This window comes from Xiphophorus hellerii, chromosome 3 (assembly GCF_003331165.1).
Source record: "Xiphophorus hellerii strain 12219 chromosome 3, Xiphophorus_hellerii-4.1, whole genome shotgun sequence".
NCBI lineage: Eukaryota > Metazoa > Chordata > Actinopteri > Cyprinodontiformes > Poeciliidae > Xiphophorus > Xiphophorus hellerii.
In genome coordinates, this window is record NC_045674.1 from 26,121,716 (window position 1) to 26,143,819 (window position 22,104).

Genomic DNA, 22,104 nt, shown 5'->3' on the forward strand with positions numbered 1-22,104 from the left:
CTCAGTAAAAATGCTAGTATGCTCAACCAAGAGTTTGGCTTGTGGATCTCTGATTTTTATTTTGCGGGTCAGAAGCTGAACATTTTAGGAACCACTGCTGAGAGCGGTGTCCCATGACAGGAAACTAACATCTGGCTGCAGTTTTTAGTGGTTCTGTACTTTGGCTTGAGTAACATGGCAATCAAGCAGCAGTATATTTTTAATTTGACTTCGTCATTGTGCAGGTAAGTTGGAGTTGATGCGTTTGCTCTTACATGAGAAAAGTGGCCGTTTGGTCGGCTCTTCGGCCCCTGCTTTGTCCTGGTATGGTCAGCTCGGCAGTGACTCCCTGTGGTGAGGAGAGTCACTGCACTCAGCTCTATAAAAGCTCTAGTCTGGTTGCTAATTCACGGAAGCAAAACTACGCTCCAATTGTTAAGGAGGAAAGTTATTATGTTAGCTTAAATTTTGGAAAAAGCATGGCTCTCCTTTTCCTCCTGTTAGCCGGGTCGCGAGCGGATGTCATCACGGCTGCAAGGAGACGGCAAGGCACGATGACGTCACAGAAATACAGAGTTTAATCTCATACAAAACAATGAACAACAAAACTGCAGAGGAACAGAGATATGCATTTTCTCATGAAAATAAAAACACACAAGGGAAGACAAACGAACACAAAGACAGACAAAGGCGCCCACGTGGAGTAAAAAGATGGAACAAACTCTCCGACTCTCCGGTGCTGTCCTGAAATTTTAACCAAAGAGGCGTTTCCCTATTTAATATATGCAAAGAAGGCGTTCTGCTCTTCGACCAATTAGAACTCCCTCAGGCCCCCAAAGAAAGCTGTGACTTCCTGATTTATAGCAAAGGTGTCTGTTTTTTATCTAAGCAAAGGCGGACCACTTCGTGCCCATCTCCATCCGACCTGGCCGAGAGGCGCCAAGAAGTCTGTTCCCCCTTTTCGGAATGCAAATTTATTGCTCTGTCTTCAGCGGGGGAGGCAAAGGGCCCTGCTTCGGCCTGCTTCTTCAGCTGAATTCCCAAATGCTCAACAGAAAACTGTTCCAAATTAAAATGTTGGCTATACCTTTACACATGTCGTAAGATTAAGTGTATTTTAGCATTAAATAATCATTTTCCTTAGCACAATGCAGGGGTGGGCAACTCCAGGCCTCGAGGGCCAGTCTCCTGCAACTTTTAGATGCATCTCTACTTCAACACTGAGTCAAATAATGAGGTTATTAGCAGGACTCTGGAAAACTTGACTATTCTATTCTTAGGAGGTGATTCAGCTATTGGATTCATGTGTGTTGGACCAGGGAGACATCTAAGAGTTGCAGGACACCGGCCCTCGAGGACCAGGATTGCCCATCCCGGCTCTAATGCTAACTTTTTTAGTCTGCCTGCAATTACAGAACTTATGCAAAAATCATGTGTACAAAGTTTCTGCAAATAAAAATATTTACACACAGGGATTTGTTTATCTAATTGTTAGGATGTGAGCTACAGCACAGAACAAGCAGAGAACAATGTATTTCTCTCCGTGTTGTGCATTAAACAAAAAAGACATTCACAAATAGAGACTGCAGTGTATGTGTCACTGGTCCAGACAGAAATAAAACCCAACGTGACATTTTTCATTCACCTTAACCATGACTTAGAGGAACAGTTGATCTAAAACAAGAACCTGCAACCGTCTGTCTGCATAAAGCGTAAATTCAATTTGATTGCCATCAGTCATGTACCTTACAGTCATGTGTCAAACTCAAGGCCCGGTTGCCAAATCTGGCCAACCGTAGCTTTTTATTTGGCCATCTAGACTCCAAATTACATCAATAACTCCCTCCAGTTTTTCACAAATCCTCAAAAATTCACACAAAATCAGTAGATCTCCACATTTTTTCTGATTTTACTGCAAACGTTTCTCAAGAAAACAAAGGGTTTAATTGATTGCTGCCTCAGCCTTACTTGACATGAAGTTATAGTACGTGATCGATGCGGCGAGTAATAATAAGTCACATTTAACATCATATTAGCGCAAATATTGCAAAAAGTACTTAAAAATATTTCTAAATAAGTATCACAAGGTATGTAATTTTGGATACAAAAGGGAAAAAAAACACAAAACAATCATAAAATCCCAAAGGGACAGCTATTGATTAATATTTGAGAAGTTTCATGGGATTTATCAATACATTCTGGTGCAACCGGCCCTTTAAGAACATTCAGATTTTTGATATGGCCCAAAAATAAAACTGAGTTTGACACCCCTGCCTTAGAGCAAGAATTGATGGAAAGTAAAATCCATGACAGCTGCAGCTCTGCAGCTAACTAGCAGGATTTTCTCTTCAGTCTTCATGTTGTCTTAGTCCGATGACATAGCTGCTTTTTTTCCACTTTTAAAAATGTCAGTGAGGCTTCTATCATGCAAGTTTGCTTATGAGTTGGGAATTTGTTCTTAGAATTGATGGTTGACTCCTTTCCACTTTTCTTTCTGCTTTATCCATCTTGTAAACTTAATTTCCCATAAAAAGCTTCATGGCTAACCAACCCTGCAGGAGCATAAATCCAGTGGCCTGGGAAAGAAGCTGCGAGCAGCACTGCACTGCGACAAGGTCGCAGAGACACTTCTCTATGCTCTCACTCATGCATAGAAAAGCATCGCCTCTCACCAGAGAGAGAAGCGAGGATCGTCTTTCCTGACTCAACCAAGTCGGCCAGTTAAAGTGTCGCTGTCGTGGTAGAGATGAAACGAGTTCGCACAAAGATTCCTTGAAGATTTTGGTCCATATTGATTTGAAAGCTGTAGAACCATGATTAGTTTCTCCTGTTGAACGATGATCTCCCAAAGATCCGCTATTGTCTGAGATCGGTACGTTGTGGTCATGAAGGCGTAACTACGGTCAGCTCCGGTACTTGTGAAGGCTGTTGTGTTTGAACGGTGCGCGATTCAAGCTAAGGAGAACAAAGTTTGCTAGAAAATGATCCTCCACCCTCTTACACCTTCCATACAAGGGACAATGGAGCGTTGCTTTCATGTTGCTTACACCAAATTGTCACTTTACAATCTCAATGTTGCAGCTGCAATTGAGACTCATCAGACCCAGCAACTTTTGTTTTCAACTTTCCAGTCTGCTGTTGGCTAATTTTGGTTAGCTTATGTTGCCAGATCTAAAACTCTAGAAAACACATCACTTTAGTCGCTACATGTACAATTACAAACATTTCCACATTCATTCATCTTCCTTTCTTATGAAGCTTGTAACTTTATTGAATCAAAGATTTTAAATCCTCTCTGAATATCTAAATTAATATCTACCCTAAAGCTCTTTGCTCTCTCACACTAAGGAGTTCTTATCACGTCTTGCTGTCATGCGTTTAGATAAACAGCTGAACAACAACAACTCAAACGTCACTTTGTGTTTAGAGATACCAGGCCGGCACCTGTGTAAGTCTACTTTGACTAAATTTATGGTCTTACACGGCCATTTGAAGTGATCCGCAGAAAGACAGTTGTCAGGGTTAAAGTTGACATTCGATGTGAGTTTTCTTTGTTGCAGGAATGTTCGTGAGACTTGGCTTTTCCCTTGGTCTTACTACACCCTGACAGTTCGGGTTAATAGATTTTTTTGTGGCCTCTAACTTGGAAAAAAATGTCAAGAATGTGAAAGAATTTCTTAATTTGTACGTGCACATTACTGCTTCTCGTCAGGAAATGCAATTTATCTCTTGAAAATATTCAAACAAAATGCTGGAGTGTTAATTTAAAGCTAAGCAGGAGTCCAACATACCAGAGGCGGGTAAAAAGGCAGGTGAGAAGAAAAGCTCTTTTACATGTGAAAAAATAGATAAATGGAGCACTTATAAGATAACAGTTTTCAAATCATGTAGCAACATACAGTAAGTGCGACCTTGAGGTATGAAACAAAGATGATTGGTTGCCAGATCCAAGATGCTTACCACTTTATTTCAGTTAAATAAAAAAGTGCTATATGACGAAACCCAGACGTCCTTGAAGGAAAATAGAATTACTTCGACTAAAAGAAGTGGATGCTTGGCAAGCCGACAAGTTGTCAACTACGGCACATTAAATGGTAAATGGACTGAATTTATACAGCGCCTTTCCATTCATAGCTTTACACTAACATTAAAACAAGCATTAGACGTTATTTGGTTGCAGACCCGTGGTTTGGAAGACATGTCAGGAAAACTGTAGTCTACCATCGCAAACATTTGGAGCTAACGAAGCTTTATCTAGAACTATCCTCCTTTGGTTGGATCAGGCTGTGATTTTTAGCAGTGAACACCAGAAGGTCGTCAGCCAATGCCCTCCAGCTTTACCGATTACATCGGAGCGTCTGTCGTATTCACGGCGAGGTTGTGTTCATCATTTCATCTGGCCTTTTCGGAAGTGAGACGTATCAGAAGTGAGACGTATCACATTAAATAGTCTCAATCTGTCAAAACAGCATTTGTGACATTGATCACTTTTATGCCTTACCGTCTTATGGCTTCATTAAGACAGGCCTGTGAAAGTGACTGAGAACAATTTTTCTCCTTTAATTTGCTTTGATGGAACATTAAGTGATGCGTACCTCTGTGTTTTCTACATCACCTGTGCCTCGTTTCTGTAAGACATATTAATAGTGGAGAAATGCCACTGTTTACACTCCCTTTTCCTTGTTTTATGACCAATACGATTTTGAAACACAAATACAACCAAAAGAAAGATTTCCATGCCAATTATTTTTGGTTGTATTTAGCCAAGCCAGTTACGTTTTTCTAACATTTTTTTCATCATGACGAGAAGTATTTTTTTAAGCACAGGCAAGGTGTTTGTCTGGCCTTTGAACAAAATGTTTTGCTCTGAGCAATTCAGTTGAAGATTCGCTTTGTTTTCAACCTATTCACAGCCAGAGTTAAATAGACACAGACTGAGAGCTTAGCCAGTTCACAAACCATCACTGAGGTAGTCCGGTTGAGACCGTTGAGGTTTCTCAATCAAATGCCATGATGGTTGGGAAAGAAAAGTGGATGGGAAAAAAGACACAGCTCTGCGTTGGCCGTGCTTAAGCGCGATAAGATAACCAGTCTATCCACTGTGCTCCTTCTCCAATGCACATTGGAATTAATTTGTATTCTCCTCTATGCCAGAGTTACTAGACTGAAATAACCAGGGCTAGCAGGAAGGAAAAGGTGAAACTGAAGTGAAAGCCCAGCTGTCTGTAGCATCCAAACAGCCTCTCAGGCTACTTGATGAGGTACAATGATACCGAAGTTCAGTCTCTTCAACGACTCTATGCATTTATTCATGTAGACCCACTGCAGACAACCTGGTAAAGTCCAAGCTAAACATTTGAATGGGGAAGACGGAGGATGACAGGCTGGACCGAGTGTTTCAGAAGCTGCTGAACTGCTAGGATTTTTACACACCACCAGCTGTTAAATTTACAGAAAATGAAGCAAAAAAGGAAAAAAAATAAATCCAATGAGTGGCAGTTATTTGGATAACAATGACTTGTTGAGGTCAGAGGAGGATGAGTCAGACTGGTTTAAAACGACAGAAAAAAACAACAGTATCTTAAATAACCGCTTGTTAAATTTAAGATATGCAGGAAACTATCTCTGAAACCTTGAAGTAGATGCCCTACTGTTACAGAAGACCAGTGAGCCAAGGCTGCAGCTCATAAAGGCTAACCTTCTTTAGCCTTTACTGAGCATCTGAACTGACCTGAATCTGTTCCCTGATCTCAGATCTGATTGGTTGACCAACTTCCAGCTGTCCAGTCCAATGGAGAGGTAAAATATTCTATGTTTGTGCATCCAGAGGTCCAACAAGTTGCGACAGAAGAGCTCTGCCAAGCTTCTTCCTTAGAGCGCCCCCTACTCTGTTTAAACAGACATGATGCAGAGACTGTCTTCTACACATGGACTCCGCGACAGTTCAAACAGCAATGACACGGACCTGCAGTAAGGTGTCATGTAATTTCTATGGTGCTGGTGAATTTGAGGTGTCGAAAAGTAGTTTGGGTTTTTATTCCAATTCCATTTTCTTACAATTCCCCTCCAAGACCAAGGTTAGAGATTAGGATTTAGAATTAGGCCATGAAGACTTTATATGTAATGCCAAAGAAATAATATGATGACTTCCTAGGAATTCTTAAATTTAATTCAGTTTTTAAATTACTACAATTTGAAGTGCTGTTTTACAAGTTATTCATTCTTCTACTAATAAATAAGAGGTTTAAATTTTTGCTGTTTTTTCTGCCTGAAAGGTCATTTTTTTTTATTTCCGTTTTACTTTTTCTCTTTGTTTAAGTTCATCAGTAGCAACTAAATATTTATATATATATATATTTATATAGGTTATTACTGTTTGCACTTTAATTAAAGTACCAAATTGTGTGTTTTGTTTCTGGGACAAATTCTGTTTCTGGATAATATATAATATGGAGGCCTAGAAGGGACAAAAATAAGTAAATTCATCATTAGTTTAATGTACCATGAAATATATAAAGTATTAAATGTTGAAATAGCTTATATAATAGACAATTCATTTGCTAAGTGTCATCAAATTATTAAAATGGAAACTTAGAACACCAGATCCAGATAAGTTTATTGAATAACTTCATGCTTCCTGTTCTGGCATCAAAGAATACTGAAGAGTTGCACATGTTGTTTTTGTGTACTTTGACGTATTTATCCACAAGTTGGCCTTTTGTAATTGAGCCTTCATGCTCCTCTGGCAAAATATGCAGCGATTTTATAAAACTTGAGTAAATCACATACATACAAGCTGTTTTGATTGAAAGGAGTCCGTTAAAAAGCAGCGCTGCGCAGACAGAAATTAGTCTAAAAAAGCCCAAGTGATTTGACACAATGAGCCAATCAGTCTCGTTCTAGCTCCGCGTGGCGGCAGAACTCTGTTTGGCTGAAAGCGAGTTCTTCGCAGGCCGTTTCCCTCCTGTTACACAATCGAAGCCGTCGAGATCCTGCAAAGACTTGCAAGAAGCGGCTGTTGCGTAATACGGTGTGAGGAAAAAGGAGAGGCAGACACACACACACACGCGCCGACAGACAGAGAGGAGAGAGGCGGGGAGTGACGCTGAACTACAATTACATCCCTCCTGCAGTACTTTACAGACTGAAACACATGGAATAATATACGGCCTTTAAATTTCAGACAACATAACCTTTCATTTAAAAAGAGACAGAATGCAACGAAACAGAATGAAACGGTGCAACAAAATGTCAGTTTTAATTGCCCCTTTGCTGGTTGAAGGTATATAAGCTCCTGTTGCTTGCCAGCTGCATCTAAAAACACTTATCTCTGGTTATATTAAATAATCAAGATAGAAAAAGCTTTTATGATATGGCGGCTATATATGCAGGCCAGCACCTGGAAGAATCTATTACCTCTCGAAGCAGAGACAGCAGCACATATGAGCAATTATATCTCTCTGAGCCGTCCATTACTCAAGGCTATTTCAAATCATTATACTTATAAACTCATAATGTTGTTGTTTTTTTTTTACATGGCGGTGATGTGGAAAAACAAATGGGACTTATTAGATTGAAAAAAACCCAGTATGTTGACACAAAAAACAATTCACCATACGGTTTCTCTTCGCGACTCATAAGGGTATGACTCCAACCTTCTGTTCTTTCTGTATATTGAAGGTATTATCTATCAAGACGACAGATCATTCACACACAGATTTTCCTTTCTGAGGTAATGTCCAATCCAATTTTGAGAAAAAAAAAAGAAAAGAAAAAAACATAAATGTGTCGGTGGGGTTGTCAGCCAGACCAATCACGGTGGAGATGGGAGAAGTCCACCCACGATGAAAATCTTCACGGGGCCACCGGACGAAAATTTGGTTCGGCCATCGTCTTTATTAACTGATAAAAAAAGACAATCTTCCAATTTCGGAGGCAATACCCGAAGCTCGGATTTTCATCTCGCTGACTAACATCTTTGAAAGCGAGGAGCAATATTACCTTCTTCTTGCACATAAACATTTTCCCCTCTAAACAGTGGATTTGTTTACCTGTTTCACGGTCGTACAAACATTGCATAGATTTTATGGTCTATGTGTTGGAGAAACAGTTACAGTCGAAATAACAAAAAGTTATGTTCTATATTCTTAAAAGTACCTAACATGAAAAACGTATTTATAAAAGACTTTGGGAAGGGGGAATCAATCAATGTTTTAACGTAGTTGATAATCATTTATTGCCAAAGGTTGGTGTTAGGGAGCCAATACTGAATAAATAAGACAACTTTCAAACAGAACCATTGTTAACCATTAGTCATTTTCATTAGGTGGTTCTGTGGTTTACCTCAGGGATCACTCCTCAGTCCCCTTGTATTCTCCTTTTTAACGCTGCCTTCAGGTCAACTTATTCAAAAAGATTTTATACACTGTCCATGAAGATGACTGAAATAGGAAACTGCAATCTGGAATTGGCTTTTAAGGACAACAAAATCGCGCATGGTAAACAATATTATGCGCACTATGTCTCGACTGCTGCATCTCAAAGTGGAAATGCAACTTTTGTATACCTTCCTACCTTTACTCCCAGTTGGATTCTGTAGCAACATTTACTAGGTCACAATATGTGACAAACGATATTTAGATATTTAAACTCAGAGTATTACTGTTTTCTAACTGTTGAATGTCTACGTCTCTTAAACCACACTTTGGACTTTGGTATATGTGAATGTGACCGCCTTTGAAAGTGTCATAATTTCAATGTTGTGGTAAACATCTAAAAGACAGAATGCACTTGTCCTCACTTTAAAAGTTATATCCTTTAAAAGAAACAGTACACTAATAACAAAAAATAGGAATAACATTATTAATATTTCTTAAAATAGGATGAATACAAAAGAAAAAAAAAAGAATGACCCAGTAACCTAACCTGAAACCTGAAATTGACATTTGAGCTAAGCACAGTCCTTCATATGCGAGGGGATTTCACGACACTAGTACAGCTCCATTTAGCTCTATAACCCCTGTAAGACTTCTTCAAAATAAAGGTTCTATTTAGAGTGCAGTGACTAATAAAAAAAAGTGGATGTGAGGAGTCAAGTAAACAGTGTGGCTCAATTTACTTCTCTTTTTACTGCAGCATCTACATTTTATTGCCTAATTCTTTCCACAAAGGCAAATAATGAATTCAAGGTCAGGCAGTGAAGCAGACAACATGAGACTTCCAACAAGCACAGATCCTCCCTTCCTCTCTGGCAATCAACTTACCTATTTATTTTCATTATAAGGATTTTACACCTGTAGATCCTGACTTCTCTCAGGTGGCTTTATAATACTTAGCTTAGCCGTATTGCAACGCAACCGTCCTTTGAGCTGCCTTTAATTTTCCCTAGTCTGACTTCTCAACCTTTGGAAATTGAAATTTGAGAGATTAGACAGAGCATTAAGTGAGGATGGAGCATAATCATTGGAGATAATTGAATCGTTGCATAAACTACCTAGCGTAACTAGGATTATGAATAACAGTCTTCATATTTTGCCGTATACACAGATTGTCTCTTAATATTTGAGTTAAATCAGTTTAGGGTGGGACTGTCACGGAAGAGAGAGTCAAGTCACAAACATTGTATTTTTCAATGGTCCGATGCTTCATTGTTGCTCTAGAATAGATAGGTAATGCAGGACATTTGAAAAGTAGCAATTTAGAACTCCCATGATCCATTGCCACAAAGGGACGGGTTTTAATCTGTTTGATTTTTGACATCGAGGCCATTTAGGCAGACGAATGTTATAAAGTTATTTTCAAAACTTTCTAACATTTCAGGATAGGATAGCTGTGATGTCAGCATCCCATCATTTTACTTCTACGGATCTACGGATCAACTCGCTATCCACTAATGAAGTTGAAAAACTATTTGCTGGTAATAACTACCAGCTAAGCCTCAAATGAGGAGAAAAGCTGTGCTGGTCTATGCTTTTCAAGGCCACCGAGTTAAGATACATAACCTACGTAAAAATCCAAACATGACGATGACTACCTTATTTACAAGCATCTACTAAACAAACCCTTTAACTGAACAGAAGAAAATGGGCTATTTAATCAGATCTTAAACAACGCAGTGTCAAAAATAAAATGAAAAACTGAAAACAAAGGTGTAGCTACTACAATTGTTGAATCTTGCTGGTCAAACTTTGATAACAGAAACAGGCGCAGTTGTTAACGTTTCCTGTAAAAACACAGAGACCTCAACAAGTTTTCTGTAAACGGGGAAACAGCTACTTAGCAGATTAGATACGTAACAGATTGTTATCAGCATGCGCCCTCATCTCTGAGAATAAGTGAAGGTTAGCATTACGTTTGAAAACAAACGTGGCCGACTATTCTTTGTTATTTTCCACTTTTTTTAAAATAACGTATACATATATTTAAATATGCATATATATCTACATATTTATAGATATGGTTCCCTCTTTGTCACAGTTGCCGTTTGAGCTCCTCGTATCGCATCTTCTCTTTGCATCCCCTGCGTATCTGTGTGAGAGCACACACAGTAAATCACATCGAGCTTCTATAACCGCGGCAAATATGTTCGATTTGATAAAGTCGCTCCGCAGCATATCGCTGCAAAACACGCAGACGGACCCAGTTATCTGTCTGGAACACGTGACCCTCCCGTCTGCCATTGTGTGGCTCCTTTGTTTCGCTCGAGGTTTGCTCTTGTGCCCTTCAAACAACAGCTTATTTTAACCCTCCGACTTGCCTGCAGTTACAGCACCGCGTTAAGAGCTACTGTGGAAGTCGGTTACGTAACGAAAGCGGGGCATGTTTGCATGCGCGTCGGGAGGAAGACAGGGGCCCGGGAGGGACGAGGAGATGAGGAACAACCATCTATTTACACCCAGCAATCTGCAAGTGAAAGTATGTTGTTGGTCTGAGGAGATATGAGGCCAAATGTCAGCAAGTGTTACAATGGAAAGCAACACTGCTTAAACAAACTGGGACGTCAAACCTCAAGGACAGTTTTTATGTTTTTCACTTTTATTCTGTATTTTTCAGTTCTATTTTCTATTTTCATATATATATATATAACTTGCTTTACATGTTTCAAGGTGCGATTTTGAAACTCTTCATGCTTTCAGCATTTTGTGTTGTTTTCCACAGAGGCCATCAGTACTTCATGCACGCTAAGATACACACAAACACGCCTACATGTTTTGGTCTTTTAGCGATGCATTTGTTTGTTCAAATCCTTTTAAATTATGTATGATGTTTGTGATACATTCACAAACATCATACATAATTTAAAAGGCACGTGGTTCATGGCACAAAATTACATTTACAGTGAATTTTCTCTTATCCTAATATTTGGATAAATGTCCAAATTTTCATGTTTCACACTTTTCAGCTACGAATTTCTCTTATTCGTGAAGATGTTGATGTTTTGGGAGAGCTTCTTTGTTAGCAGGCAAACTCTGATGTCAGATTAGCTGCACTGTGTTTCAACATCTGGCCAGTTTCTGATAAACTTGAGCCTTGGTGGTTGTTACATTGTTCCTAAACAGTGTAATCAAATACAGTTCGAATCCGACGGTCAAAACTTGGACACATGGGGTGTTCCCATGAGACGAAGGTCTTAAACAATCATCAAACTAGTTTTGGAGTACGTCTCTGATGGCCTCGCTCAAGCCTCAATCGCATAGAAATGAATGGAATATAGGATAATATTATAGGATTCTTTGCACATAAAGCAACACATTTAAATGAGTTCTATCATCTCTGGTAAAAGTTGCAGACAAATATCCAGACGAAATCAAGCCAAGTTGTTTTTACATATTGGACAGTCAAACTGTCTTCCCGGTCCAGTGTTAAGTGTTCTGTACTAGATTAAAGATTAGTTTAGTCTTTGAAAGGGTGAACTTGCATTCTCATGCCACTATCAATATAAAGTGGTAATAAAACTATAATATTATAGTGTATCGCAATAATTACAATGGCAATTTATCGTCCAGCAAAATCAATTTTCGTGACCAGCCTGCTTGTGCGAGTCATTTCGGTTTTGACGTTTGGATGTTGCTAAAGGAAAGTTGAAAACTGATGATGATTTTCCATGCAGACGAGTTTCTGTACAGCAGCTTTAACAAACAATCTAGTCTGAGTTTCACAACACTTACTTGTTATTGTTTTTTCAGATTCTATCAATAGATATGATCCAGAGCATAAAAATACCCACTCTGCACCAGCTCCACTTGGAGAAAACCCCGGAGCTTGTTTCACAGGCGGCTGAACAACGACACCAATCTGACGGGTCCAGCACAGAGAACAGTGAGCATTAATGAGCGGTAGCTTATCTTCCTAACGAAAGAGGTCCTCCTTGCATTTTAACAATGTTTCCTCTGCGAGTTATTGATCCGTAAAGTTTGACCCCCTGAGGAGGAGATGTGGAGCTCTTAGTGATTTTCAGAGGATGATGTCTCTTTCGTGCTGACTCATATTTGGTGTGCAAGAATAAGCTAACAGTTTAAGACACTTTACAAGCTACACTTTCGCTAAAGAGCCTCCACTGTGACCATGATTTCAGCCTTTTTTGTTTACACGTCACCAATTCTCAGAACAATTGGAGGCGACTCAGCTGATGCTGCAGATTAGGTAGAGAATTGGATGATGAACAGCGTGATTTAACTGCTTTTAATATTTAGAGATAACGTTTCATTATGATGGGAATAATAAGGCAATCAATAGTTGGGAGCTAAATTGTAGTCAGACAGTAATTATCAAAGATTTATTGATTACCATAAGCTTCCTCTAAATTAGAATAGCTCTTAATTTAGCGTCAGAGGTTAATCGCAATAAAATTGTCATAAACCATAGCTGATATATGGCCAAATGTTATTCCAATCGGAGCTCTCGTTTTTTTTTTTTATTGCTTTCCGATTCGTTATTTAAAACTATACACACATACACCCCAAACCGACCTCAGAATACATATATACAGTATATATATATATATCAGTGTTTATATTTGCATTCTAGACTTCGCTGCTGTGGAGGGCAGAGATTTTTATTTATTTATTTTTTTCAGCAGCAGGAGAGAGAGCTGCTCAGCGTAAGGGGATGTAATCTACCTAAACAGCCAAGATGGAAACACACTAAAAGCCAAAGTCCACACACACATAGTAAATATGAATCTTAAAAGGAAAAGACACACCTTTACATGTAGTATTCCTAATAATCTCTGCTTTATGACAAGTTAGTAATAAATATTGCGCTGTTACTACCGCCTACACCATTATTTTTTTTAATTTTGTTTTGATGCATAAGCGAAAAGCACCAGCTGCATTTCGGATCAGTTTTCAAGTAAAAATGCTTATTTTGCAAAAAAAAAAAAAAAAACCCTTTTAACTATTTTGCTTTGACAGAGTAAAGTTGGTGAAACTAACGTTGGCTGCTTAATGAGGCACAATAAGCCTGCAGTCTGGTTCATGACATATATGCAGCTCACTGCTTGTTAGCCGTAGTTTCAAAACAAAATTATTTTAATAAGAGTGATGCGTGGCACCCATTTAAATTCAGTGCCATGACTTATTATGATGTTGTTGTTTTGTCTTGTTTTTTGAAAGCGGATGTATTTCCAAACAGATGAATTTGCCTTTCTTGTAGACGAGGGACTGATGAAGGAATGGCTGTGCTCCATTCGGACAGAGAAACTGCCTGTCACTCCAGGACTTTTTGTACTTCTCTACAAAGAAAAACAAAATTAACTATAGGAAAAGAATATGTTAGCAATTATAAAATTGAAACTCCTGCGGCCAGAAGATGCCTCTCCTTTAAAATAACTCAATAAAGAAGCTGCAAACTTCATTAAATGTCAGGCTTTGAACTTCGGGATGTGTTATACGAGTAAACATTTTAGGTAGCTTCGGGTCGATTTCTGGTTTCTTGGTATACCGACATTTTACAAATTTGGTTTCAAAACGATATCTGTCGTACCGTTCCTTACAGCGAGAACTCAGAAAGTTCCGGAAGAGCCAGAGATTTTTCCAGATGTACGGAGAAGAATAACGCTGCACTTCCCTTCACCTATTTGTTCCTGCCCACAGCTGGTCAGCTGGCTGAAAGAAGGCCACTACACTGTTCCTGTGCTTACAATAAAGGCAGATCTGGAATGGCAGAGAATTATCCTAGTGGTGAAAAACATGGAAAGTCTTCAGACAGAAACTCAATGGATACAACCCATCACTGTCAGGGCAAATCAACCCACCAGCAGACAGACGAACTAATTATGCGAGCTTACACCAGTTTATGTTGCACTATGAAGATCAGACCAGCAAGAAAGGATGATATTCTGAGAAATAGGTACTTTTAAATAGGTGTGATTATAGCCTGTATTTTGGCTCAAGGCTATTATTCAAAAATAACACAACATCCAAGTATCCATTGTCTATAACCATCTGTGTTTTTAAATGAAAAAAAAAATGAGGTCAAATGATATTTTTTTTTTTATTCTGTAATTTATTCATATTTTTAACCTTTACTTTACCAGGATAAAAACCCACTGAGATTAAAAACCTCTTTTTCAGGGGAGTCCCTGCCAAGAGGCAGCAACAACGATAACACACCAAATATTGAATAAATAAAAAATCAAAAAATACCCTGCACTGCGATGGACTGGTGACCTGTTGACTGCTGGAGGTAGGCACCAGCACCCCTCCCGACCCCAATGAGTAAAGAAAATGGATGGATGGAAAATATCCTGAAACTCATATTTTTACCTCACCACTTCATGCCTCTTTTGTCTTCTTGAAGCCACAAACACACATGATGGGCAATTTATGCAATATGTCAGTCACTACCCAGCATTCCTTCTGACACGCACGAGCCACAAAACAACCGGATTAATCGTACAATACAATAAGACCAATCACAACAGGAACAACCACAGTGGGGTTATATTCACACTTCCTGACAGCTTGAACTCATCCTTAACTACGTCAAAGGTTGAGCTAAGACTAGCAGTTAGCTTGGTAAAATATGTACCAAACACAGGAATTGTTTTCTCATTAAATGTTTTGTTTTTTTTACGTATTTCTACTGACAAGAAATTTATATCCAAAGTCAGCAACAACCCAAGGAACTGACACACGGAAAGAAATCAAAGCAAATTACCGCACAAAAGAAGACAGGGGGAAAAAAACTACTGAACATAAGTCAGAAATGCAGTAAGTATTTTGTGGAAAAGCTTCTTTTTGGCAATAATTTCCAAGTACCAATATGGATTTTTAAAATAATTTCTTGTAATTAAGTCTAGAAACTATGCTTCCATCATCTTTTTTGCAAAAAGTGTTATGCTTTTTTTTTTTTTAAACCTACAAATGGAAATGAAATTGTTTCTTTAAACACAGCAAATTTCCTAAAGCAGATATTTATCAAAATTATGAGCTGTCGTTTTTCAGAAGGTCATATAGCGCTTCTTACTCTAAACAAGTTTTATTCAGCTGCAGAGAGGAGAAAGACGTCTCTTTGGACTGTAAAGGTTGCGGACCCCTGGCCGGACCAGGAGGTTCTCACCGCCAAACTTTACTTTTGGCTCCACAGAGTTGGGCTGATGTGCAGAGCTCTTCCTTCTCTAAACATGGTGTGAGAAATAACATCTCAATAGTTTAGCCTTGGCCTACTCTAAACATGGTATGTTCCAATATTTGACTCTACAGACTAAGTCTTCTGCAGCAAACTTTAAGCTTTTCCTTCAGCAGAGGAGTCTTGTGCAGTGGGTGTGGATAGATGACATTATTGTTTTCATCAGAAAAATAGCGCTCTGTGGCTCTTGGACAGTCGTCAATTATTCTTTTGACTTCTCAGACATTTTATAGAGGAGCATCTGGCTGCAGCTGGGTTATGATAAAACGATATCCACTTCTAGATATGGCTCCCAAGGATTTCATTGGAACATTCGGAAATCTATAGAAATCCATCGGTAACCACTGCCTCTGTTAGGTTTGGTGACAGAAAGACTTTTTTTTTATTTTTGATGAAGGTTTCATTTTACCAACCGTACCACTGAGCTACCCTTTTGTAATAAATCAGCTATTGATTTGCACACCACAGCATGAACGATTTGTACACAGTAACAGATTTCAGCCGGTTTTGGTTTTTTGAGTTTTTGTACCTTTGTGCCATGTCACTTATCTTCATGAGTTTAATACTTATGATCAGCGTCAGTCCAATATTTAACCTGTAAATTCATTTATGGACTAATTTGCTTTTAATTATTCATGTGGATTACATGGGGTAGAGACAATTTCAGCATTAACATTAATCATATCACCAATCTCACCAGCGCGATACTTAAATCTAATTTTTTTTTGGTGCAACCGCAAAAATGTTCAACTGCATCACTTGAACCATTTGCCACATCTTCAATAGCTGAAAAAGTTACAGCTCAAGCACGTGCTAGCAATCCTATTTTTGTTCTTTTTAAAAAAAAAATACTTCCTTCAGCATGTTGTGTGGAAAAGCTCAGACAGACAATCATGACTCTGTGAGGAGCACGGCAGAAAATGTGACAGTTTTTGGAATCACACCAGCAGGTTAAGCAGCCAGACCAAACGCCATGTGATAAAACGTCTAAAATCAGCTGCTGCGTCTACGCTCGTCGTGCCAGAATCACTTAATCATCATGGCCGTCGTCACTACCCCTCACGGGTAGCGGCGGTAGTCTGGTTGGAGTTCCACGCGGTGAGTAAGCGAGGGCAGCTGTACGTGGGACCGGGCTGGGGGATGAGTTTCCGTTTCTGTCAGTTTTGCACACTCAGGCGTGACTGACCGCAGCAGCTTCTCTGCGCAGATAAACAATGTTTGGCCCCGCGGGCCGACGCCGTCTGTCTGGAACATTAGAGCGTCTTTGCTCTCTAACCGTAAGGAGATGAGGTTCGCTCTCGTCCAAATCGGTGACGCCGAGCAGACCGTGGTGCTTTCTGGCTCTCCTTCTCGCTCACAGCCGGACGTCTGCAGGAGGAATGTGGCGGACACGCAGCTCTTTGCTCTGCGCACGGTTTTTTGCTCTGGGATATTTTTCGGAGCCCCAGGAAGGCTCAAGAGGAAATTAAAAACCTCGAAGGTCCGATGATGTGTATAGATATTGCTCTGTTATTTCAAACCGATGTTTGCTGTGATTTGTTACTCGCCGGCTCGCCTATCAGAGTCTTGCTGAGACAGCCAGGGACGCAATTCTCTTCGGTGGAGATTTACAGCCACATCAGTCCAGGCTTGCGCTCTGAAAATTCAAACTGTGGCCTCTTGATTTAGATCTGGAGGACAAATAAAGAAAATATAATACTCCTGTACGGTTTTTGTTACCCTTACTCCATGCCACAGAGAGCTGTTAACTCCCACAGTAAACAGTCCTTTGTTTCTGCCTCCCACTCCACAATTACTGCCAAAGCTTTTGCACCTTTGCTGAACACCACGACTGTGAAACTTCTCCTAATTACAGCTCTACAATACACTCGCTAGTTTGGCACGTCACACATGAATGTAGAATGCGTACATTCAATCAGTTTTGGACCAGTCGAAGCAGACGGGGCGTTCTGGGAGTAGTCGATTTTAAAAGACAAGAAACAGGAGGCCCAGTTCAAACCTGGCGTCACTAGGTGTGTAGCAGTACACGAACATCGAAATTCAGTTTGCACGTTTTCTTCCAAGTCGTGGATCGTTCATTTTCGATTTGCTTCAATGAAGAGAAACAAATATGCATATTAAAAAAAAAAACAACAACAATCCAAAACAGAACTGCCTGAAGATGTAAGTTGATTTTTGCAAATTGGAAGAGGTGAGAGCCACAAACTGACTGGATGGACAGACAAATGGATGACAGGAAAAAGAAAACATCTGAAAATTGACTTATTTTGATATTCAGACAATCCAGTGTACAATATGTACCTAAATGAAAAATCCCCTCTGGTCTTTTTGATTCCTAGCAACAGTACAAATCTTTTTTTGTTTTTCTTTTGATTGCTTGAATGCTGCAGACCGCTGGATTTGGACTTGAGCTGACTTTTCTCCAGCGCTAATTAACGCTTTCATTCAGTTTAGTGCAAAGTGAGCTAAATATCGAATGACTGTTAAAAAATTTTTTTGCTTACGTAAAGTTTTGGGGACATCAGCAGGTCAATAACTGGGATTCACCCGAGTTGCATTTTCTTTGGGATTCACCTGGACAGCAAATTTTATTTTTTACAAACTCATTGACGACACTGTGCAAGATGGAAATGTGACAATAAATAATGAGGACCTTTGGTGGGCAGGGATTTGAACCCATATTATGGCACAGCAGTAAAACCAGCTGATGGTTGTCTTACACAAGTTATACAACTTAATGTCACTGGAGATTCCGAATACAGACAATTTGTCTTAATCAAGAGTCACTTTATAATACGGTCTCCAAAGCGGATTCAATCGGCTCGCAACAAAAAGAGAAATGTCCGACGCAGAACAGTAGGATACCGATACCCAGTGGTGAATAAACCACTGACTGCTGACAGAATGCCTTCTCTACTTATTTTTTTTCCAATAAGTAAAACTATTTCATCAGCTGCAAAACATCTTTTGGAGGAATCCAGATAACTGTTTAAGCACTTTAAAAAAGCACCTACCAGCAGTGGTTCATTTATTTTTTTACTCTTCTTAGGCAAAATTCAGAAAATGCCACTGCTTGAGGGGATGTTGAAATCCAGTTCAACTTGGGCTTTGACTGGGCCACTGTAACACACATATATTTGCTTTAATCTAAACAATTTTCCTTTAGGGTCTTTGTCCCGCTGAGAGTTGAACCTCTAACCTAATCTAAAGTGCCTTGCCCCCTCCGACAGGTTTTGCTCTTTGGTGAAGAAGAGCACCCACACATGATACTGCCACCACCATGTTTCACCTTGGGAATCGTGTTAGTTTTACAGAGAATAACTTGCATAGATATAGTCTGCATTTACTAAATAGTTTATTTCTGGAGGTATCATTTTGGGGGGTTTTATAGGCGTCAGAGGAAAAACAGAAATTCCTTTCACTTCACATTTACAGTGAACCCTTGTTTTTTGCGGGGTTAGGTTCTGAAAAGAACCCGTGATAGGTGAAATCCATGAAGTAGTTACCTTTATTTTTTACAACTATTATACAGCATAAATACATACTCTACACTGAAACCAAAGAACGAAAACTGTTTTCAGGCCCAAGCATTTTTTTAAACAACTATAACACTTTCTTTCTTACAAATAACTACAGTAAAATAATCATTTTAGTCATCAATACGAAGTACAGTAGGACAAATTGTGACTCGCGTATTTCACTGTTCCTCTGACTGTGACGCTGCGGCCTGACTTCGCTTTCTAGTGGCTTTTTCTAATGAAGCCTGTGGTGCAGGTGTGTTTTTTCGAGAGAAGAACATATATTATCGGTAGTTGTTGTCGCTCTTTTTTTCTTCTGGGCAAAAACATTTACCAAAATTTACGTATATTTAAATACCATAACGTTATTGGCACACAGGTAGAGAAGAAGCGCGGAGACTGTTTAGCCAATCAGGACGCAGAACACAATGCACTGTGACAAAAAAAAACTGCACAAAAAAACTCCGCGAGGCCGTGAAAGGTGAACCGCGTTATAGCGAGGGTTCACTGTACAACCATATTGAAGTCTGAATTTACAAAACTGTCAAACAAGATCATTTTTACCACTAAATATAAAAAAAATCATGAAACAGTAGGCATATTTCAACCCTACAGCGCCAATAGGTCACGACACGACACAACCAGCGATGGCAAGAAATGCTCCACACAGCACCACACCTTGGGCAAATCCAAACAAAGTCCTCTGTGGCGATACACAGGTGGAGTTCCCGCTGCGCGTAATGCAACTCAACCTGTCTGCCAAGAACAAGAAGAGACGCAGAGAGGGCGGGAAGTGAGCAAGAAGAGGAAGCGTGAGAGCACGGAAGTGAACTAACCTCAGTTTGTCACCTGTAAACGGCAGATGTACCATGTGCACTCGGCGAGCAGGAGGAAAACAAACATCTCTCGGCACAGAAAGCTGAGAACGGGGAGGCGAAGAGGTTTCAACACGACCGCACGGCGCTCGTGAGCAGCAGAGGAATGCCGCGCGAGGCATGTGATTGTGTAAGCACACACCTCTCGACATTCTTCCCGCCGGCTGAGGCAAATCCTGTGAAATTTAGTGGAGAGCATGCCAACGGCCTTCCCCGCTCCGCTCAGGTATCTGTGGGCAAACTATGACGTTCTGCCCCTTCCCCCGCCCTAACTATGTGGAAGTAAGTCACGGCAAACGTTGAACACTTTCAATCATTAAGCCCCACCGACGTGCCACTAAGACGAACAAGGGATCTCTATCTTGGCTCTAGTAAATCTGTGGAGCTCAATCAAAAGCAGCCACTCCTGTGTGAGAGTGCGTTATTTAAAGCACATGGAAAGCAACCGCAATAGACCCTTTTCACAGTGACGTCAGACAATGGCCACCATAACTCAAAACTGGGTATCTTTACTTCCGGTGTGATTTTGCCTTGGGAACCAAGCTGAAAACTTCCCGCATTCTCATAATCTTAAGGATATAATAAAAGGTAAGTTTAATAATAACAGCATTTAAGTGTTAGATAGCTGTTACTAATCATTGTAAATTCACCATTCTCTATCTGTGTATAAAATAAACAGCCTCCGATCGGAGAGTAAACCACCTAGCAGCAGCTTTAGCCACATTTAGGAAAAATATACTCTCTGTCAGCGCTGTAACGTTTAGAGGTTCACTTTCTGTGTTTTATAAAACAGTGTTTACGTGCTAGATAACCGTTATAAGTCATTGTCAATTTACCATTCTCCAACTGTATTCAAAGGAACCAGCCTCTGATCATGAGTAAACCAGCTAGCAGCAGCTTTAGCCACAGTTAGGAAAGATATACACGGCCGCCTGTCAGCGCTGTAACGTTAGAGGTTCACTTTTTTATTACTTTTTTATAAGTTTAGAAAAAACAAGACAAAAGCCACAAATAACAGTTGGGCTTGACGATATTTCTGTTTTTCCAGCAACAAAATGCGCATCTCCATGCACTGTTCATGTTTCTGTCACTGCTAACTGTCACAGAGTCTCTCCCAAAGACGCAAAGAAGGAATAAAAATAAATACACAAGAAAATATTAATGTGCAATGATTTGGATAAATAACTTTAATCTGATTACTGGATTTGAAATACGAACTCGTTAGATTATTCGTTACCGAAAAAGTGGTCCGATTAAAGGCATTACAAAGCAGCGGCGGCACCGGACATCTCTGCTTATAACAAACAAATCCCTATTTTATGGGATGAGTGGCAACTCCAGTCTATAATTTAATAATCTGATCAAGATTAGAGCCTAAAACGTTATAGTTCAAAAACAGTAAAAAGTTCTGGTTAAGGAACAGTTATGTCACGTAGTTAGCTAGCTAACAAAATTCACTAATGCTAAGCTAACGGTTACGCAAAACAAAAATACCTACCTTCATAGTCAAACAGGTATTGTTCGGTGAAGAATTTGTAGCCTTTGTCTAATTTAGATTTTTTTGTCAGAGAGAACTGGTTTGCAAATCGTGATATATCTTCAAATCTTATTTTAGGCAAATGTTTTAGAGACTGTGTAAACTCCATGCTCCGGTGATCTGTCTGATCAACATATGCTGTCAGATTTATACCTCTCTCTCTCTCTCTCTCTCTCTCTCTCTCTCTCTCTCTCTCTCTCTCTCTATTATATATATATATATATATATATATATATATATATATATATATATATATATATATATATATGACATATATATATATATATGAAATAGACAACTTTATCATTACTTACTATGTACACCGGAACTAAGGATACACAGCTTCGAGCCAAAACGGAAGTTGTGTGACGTCATGTGAAAAGGGTCTATAAGCAAATAGGAAACAGCTATTGCCGCCTGTTACGTCCCTGGGCCTTATGGGCTGGGTTGCAGGTGTGTTGATAAATATTTCTTTTTATGCACTTTAACCACTGCATGGTCTCCCGTTTTTTTTGTTAAGACCTTGAGCCAGTCGTAACACCGCCGCTGTTGTTTACCGCATTAA

The 22,104-nt window shown here is 39.5% G+C and overlaps 1 protein-coding gene across 2 annotated transcripts in view; it reads right to left on the reverse strand.

Annotated features, from left to right (window-relative positions):
- Nucleotides 1-22,104, reverse strand: part of LOC116717928 (myelin basic protein) — a 75,171-nt gene that overhangs the window by 50,644 nt on the left and 2,423 nt on the right. Inside the window, exon 1 of one of the 2 annotated variants that reach the window (XM_032559610.1) lies at nucleotides 19,964-20,098. The exons of the other annotated variant lie outside the window; for it this stretch is intronic. The gene's annotated coding sequence lies outside the window, so the exon portion shown is untranslated. Of the gene's footprint in view, nucleotides 1-19,963; nucleotides 20,099-22,104 lie in introns of those variants that run through there. 2 annotated transcript variants of the gene reach the window in all.